The sequence below is a fragment of the Gavia stellata genome, chromosome 10, assembly GCF_030936135.1.
Source record: "Gavia stellata isolate bGavSte3 chromosome 10, bGavSte3.hap2, whole genome shotgun sequence".
NCBI lineage: Eukaryota > Metazoa > Chordata > Aves > Gaviiformes > Gaviidae > Gavia > Gavia stellata.
In genome coordinates, this window is record NC_082603.1 from 4,743,309 (window position 1) to 4,748,679 (window position 5,371).

Below are 5,371 nucleotides of genomic sequence, written 5' to 3' on the forward strand. Positions count from 1 at the left end.
ATCAAACTCTGTGTAGGACAGTTCCCAAAAATAATGATTGAGTATTTGTTAACAAAGTTAGATTCAGACAGCTTTCTCCAATACACTGGAGACAATTGCTGACTGCCGTGCACCCAGAGACCTCTGGATCTGCAGCCCAGCCTGCTTCCAGCCTTTGGAGCTCCTGATGGGCGATCTGTCCGGGACTGGGAGGGGGCTTGCAGGGAGCATTCGACTTGTAGCTCCCCTGGTTGGCTAAACATGACAAGGACCTGCTTGATCCAATGTATGCGACTTCTACGAACTTTTACATAAAATAAGTTTTAACACATGATGTTTCTCAAAACCCAGGCTGCTAACTCTTCTGAATTCTGTCCTTTTCTGGTGCTATCAGACTTCAAAAAAAATAAATTTGATCCCACTAAAAAATAAGAGCTCCTTAATTTACATCAGAGAGAGCTTTCCTGAGAGCATCCTCTTTCCCTGTCTTGGTCTGTGGTCCTGTTTTTCCTTTCTCCTCATAATTTGGGGCACATTCCCTACTCTTCGTCCAGTCAAAGAGCTGGGTTTTGGGAAATGTCAGGCTGCTGGCAAGGCTCGTTAACCCAGGTGAGGTCTGCAGGCTGGTTTCCTCAGCCTCCAGTATCGCATCTCTCCAGGTGGTTTGCTCTGTATTTTGCTTGTCTCCTCTTGTCTCCCAGCCCAAAGAAAAGACTGAGGAGACATGCAGTGAGTTAATGTTCACGCTCCTGGGTGAGGTCCAGAACAAGGGTGAGTGTGAGGGCTATACTCTTCCAAGCTCTGCTCACCATCCCAAGCCTGCCTCTGCGTACCGCTTGCCTAAGACGTGCGAACAGACCACGAACAAAATCCTCTATGCGACTGTCCCATCTGCCGCCTTCTGCTTTTTCATTAGCAGTGTGGTGGTTAGTGATGCTGAAATGATAACGCTTGTCATCTGCCTCTAAAATGGGTGTCTCAGAGTTAAACCGATCCTGCATGCTCTCCCTCAGGCTTTTCTTTCAGGCTGTCTGCAGATTCAGGTGGGCCCCAGTGCATGGTTTCACATTTGGCTGCTTTTTTTTCTTTTCCTCACAACCATAAAAGTGAGTTTTATTTTCTTTCCCTGAGCAGATACTAACATTCTGGACCACCAGCCACAGCCAGGGAAGAAGTATGAGCTCACTAAATGATGCTTGCTCAAAGGCTTCCTTGCCTGAACAGACTGGAACATGATTGTCCTATGTCTTAATGGCCTTTTCTATCCCACTGCTAAGCTGAGTAATACGTTTTAAAGAATCCTTCCTGGACTTTGGGGAAGCAATAAAATTGCAAATAAAGGAGGTCTTAAAATATTTGTCTTCTTTGCTTTGGGTGGCAGAATTATTTTTCTTCCCAGTTAAACTAAGCCTTCTTTACAGAGATGGAGCAATACCCAGGCCCTTAGTGTTGCCAGAGCAATGTGGAAAGACTGGGACTGTGAAAATTAGGTCTTTGCTTCAAAATGGGGGTGGAGACTATGTGATCTCTTCATGACTTAATACTGCAAAGCAATTAACTGATCCATGGCTGCTAGGACCTGGCTGAGGAGAGCTAGCTCGAGAGCCGTCTCTCAAAGGTGAGTACTAAATTCTTTATAGTACTTTCAGTGCTGTGCCACTTGTGTGGGTAGGCAGGCAGAGACTCATCTGAGCTGCGTTCGGACAGCCAAGCCCCGGTATGGGGGCAGGAGGAGACTAATGGAGGGAGGAGAGGAAAGGCAAATTGTACTTGAAGAGTTTTGCAGGCTCCGTGCTAAGAGCATGAGAGAAGGACACCAGAAAACGATGAGGGTTCTTTACTGTGGTGAAGTGGTTTCTCCCCGCTGCCTGCTTGTCTGTAGGCAAGGACGGGTTTCGCTATGTTGTTCAGTTAAAGGGCATATTGTAGACATGAGGAAGGTGACCGAGGGGCACCGGAGGACTAGCCTCACACAGAGCTGCTGTAAAAAAAGTAAGCGTTGTGCTCTAAAAACCAGCAGGTGCGATTGTGGCCAGCAGCTCTTTCCTGTACAAACCTCGGAGGCGAAGCATGATCCCCTTCTAAAGCCGAGTCTTAGTTGAGAGCAGGGGCTAGTCTCTCAAGTGGTATAAGCTTTGTATTTCAGCGATAAAGGCAAATGAGTCACCTTATTTGCAGTTTCTGAGGAGGGTTTACTTGTCCCTCCTAATTATGGGCCCCTCTTTCACCAGGAAAGGCAGTCAAATTGGCGGCTGCTGGAAAGCCATTGTGGGAAGTCACTATTTCCGAACAGCCACAGGATGGCATCATCTTGTCATGAAACTTCCCCATATTCAGCTGGCCTCTGTAGAAAGACCTTTTTGGGGTTAACCGGAGTCTGTGCTACAGCTTTAGAAGCTGGGACAGCTCGGATAATGCAGTTTGTTTGCCTTCAGGAACTGGCTGTTCTGGTTTCAGGGCTCAGGCTGGTTGGGGTAGTCCCATAAAAATTCCACATCCTCTTACTACCCTTGTTCTGCTGTTATACCCAGCCCTGTAACGGTGATGCCGTAGGGCCAAAACAGACTCTTGAAACCTCTGCCTTGCCCTGAGATCACTTAAAATTTATAGCCAGTGAGGTTTGCAACATGCCCAGGGGCAGGATTTGAATCCCAGGAGGATCCTCTCTGCCTTAGCATCACTGTGTTGATGGGGATTGTCCCATTGCTGGGCCCTGGGAGCCAGGACCTATCTGTTGTTGTACATCTGGGGTGCAGCACGGCCAGTGCTGCTGTGGGGGACCCCAGGAAAAAGCTGCTGCAGGGGGAGAGGTGGTGGATTCTTCACCCACCTCCCCACTGTCCCAGCACTTACCCAGGAGGAGGAGGGAGAAGGCGTGCCTCTTCCCAAAGGTGTTGCACTCTGAATGGTGTAATTGGGAGAGAAGACTGGAGAGTCTTACTGCACTGGGCTTGGAAAGCAGCAATGTTACTTCTGGTCACTGCTCTAGGCTTTGTTGGCTGAATAAATAGCGGAGTAGCCAGTGAAGATCCCATTTTCCCCTCCTAGTGGGGTTTCAGGGGCCTGTGGGGGCAATTTTTGCATTCCCTCAGTTCCTGAACTATTCCAGCACCCCCAACTTGACCTCAGCCCCTGCCTGTTCCCAACCCGGGACACAGCAACCTCCCCTTCTCTCTGCAGCCTGCGCTACACAAGAACGCCTGGCCCTGAATGCAGTGTGCAGGACTGCCTTCTGGAGAGAGGCATGGTGTGCCCTGCTCATTCCGTCCCCCCAAAAGTGTGTCTCTGCCATTTCTAGCCGCTCCTTGCTGCGGTCCCACATGCCTCTCGCCACCGGTCTCCTCCAGAGCCACAGCTCTGTGGGCAAGGTGCAGCTCGGTCCATCGTCCAGGTGAGAGGCAGATTTATTGTCGGTCTGGTGGAGGGGAGAGCTCAGCAGTGCACAATTTGGAAAGGCTCTGCTCAGCAGAGGTGTGCGCCTGGTCCCGGGACGTGCCCCGCGCAGACTGCTGCGAGAAGCTGCAGGCACCGGGAAATACTTGTCTGATCAAAACTAACTGGGGTTAACTAGTCCGCGCTGCTGACCCTCTGCAAGGAGAAACCCCTCTGCAAGGAGAAACCCCTCTGCAGCCCACCTCCCGCAGCGCAGAAACGCTGCTTTTCTTCTTCCCGCTACTTTTTGCCCTTGGGGAGAGGCGCTTGACTGTGTTCATTAAGAAGGTGAGGCCATTAAACTTGATTCAGTTAAGCTGTTTCTTTAAGAAAAAGCCTCTCCGAGCTGCACAGCTGGCTGCAGACAGACTGCACAGCTTCTGCCTGCTGAGCTCTCCCCGGGTCTTATCTAGGGCCAGGACACAGATACAAGAAAGATTTCTCCAGGAAAATAAACACATGACTGAGCGCTAGAGACAGGGCATTTGTTTGCAGTTGGAGAGTCATTTATTTTTGTTTTATAAAAAGAAACATTACAAAAAAAATTGGTCTGGTTCCCTCCCCCTTCCCCCTTGCATGGACTGTTTAGGAAAATAAAAGGTTGACGCTGAAATGCAGTTGTGGGGAGGCAGTGCAGAGGTGTCTGGAGAGCGGGGACTCATGCGGCGGAGTTTCAGTCCCATGCATCTCCCACTGCCCTGTTAGCGTGGGTGCTGCAGGGTCGCCGCTGCCCGGCTGATGGGGTGACCGGTCCCGGTGCACCTCAGGCTGTTGCTGCTCCTTTGCTTTTTGTCTCAAAAAGCAGCCGATTCAGTGCACGGTTTGGCTAGAACAGCAGCCCCGCGAGCAAGTTGGCCCCTGCGCTTTGTGGGGTGCAGAGACTTGGACCATCCGCTGGTCGGAAGGATCAGGGCAGGGTCGTTTCCCGGTGCCTCCTTGCCCAACCTAGGGGGGGGGATTTGAATGATGATTTTGGGGAGCTCTTGAAGTTCAGACCTGGCTCTGAACTCCCAAAAGCCTGGATCGGAGATGTTGCGGGTGACGCAACACAGGCATTTTCTTGATAGTTCTCTGGTTCTTGTAGGAATCGGTTGCCCTCGCCCGAAACGCTACTCGCTAACCCTTCCGGAGAAGGACCTTCTCGCAGGGAGCCAGGCAAAGCCCAGCAGCTCCACACCAGGTAGGCTGTACTCTGCCGGAGCGGGCTGCCTCCGTGCCCCTTCTTGTTCGGGTAAGCCTCTGGCCTCCCATCGTGTTTCCCTTTGCTCCCATTTTTTTTTGATCCCTCCAGGCAGCACCGCCTTTCCTCCGAGGCCGTCGATGCCTCTGGATTGCAGCAGGAGCACCTGCATGGGCAGCTCTCCTGCCCGCGGGAGGAGGAGGCTGCTTTGCCCACCTAGTGAGTTTGGAGGCAGGAGGGCTGGGAAAAGTACCTGGATGGGGGAAAGGAGGGAAGGAAGAAAGAATGATACAAGTGCAGTGTTGGTTCTCCAGGGTCCTGGCTGAACCGGGGGATTGGGACAGAGACCAGAGCTATTCCTACATGTTTCTCACTAGGATTAGGTGTGGCAAATCCTAATTTTTTTTACAGCATTATATGTTGCTTCCTGTTTTGGAGGAGAAAGGAGTCGCTTCTTTCAATGCTAACAAAGCAAGCTGGAAAATAAGGCACATATGGGGTCAATTTAAAGGGCTGTGCGAGGAGGAGCCTGGCCTCCCGGCTGTTACCAGCACAGCCGCACGCAGCCAAACCCCATGATGCGATGTTACCATCACCGCCCCATCTGAGTCGGACAAAACAGGCTGCGCTGGGACTGGGTGGCACAAGCGGCCGCTTCTAACTGGTGGCTTTGCCCCCCGGCCGGTGCGTGCCCTGGGAGCCGGGGGAAGGCGGCATCGCCCTCGCCCGGGCTGGAAGCGGTTGTGTCCGGCAGCTCCGTCCAGGCTCGCCCACGTGGGT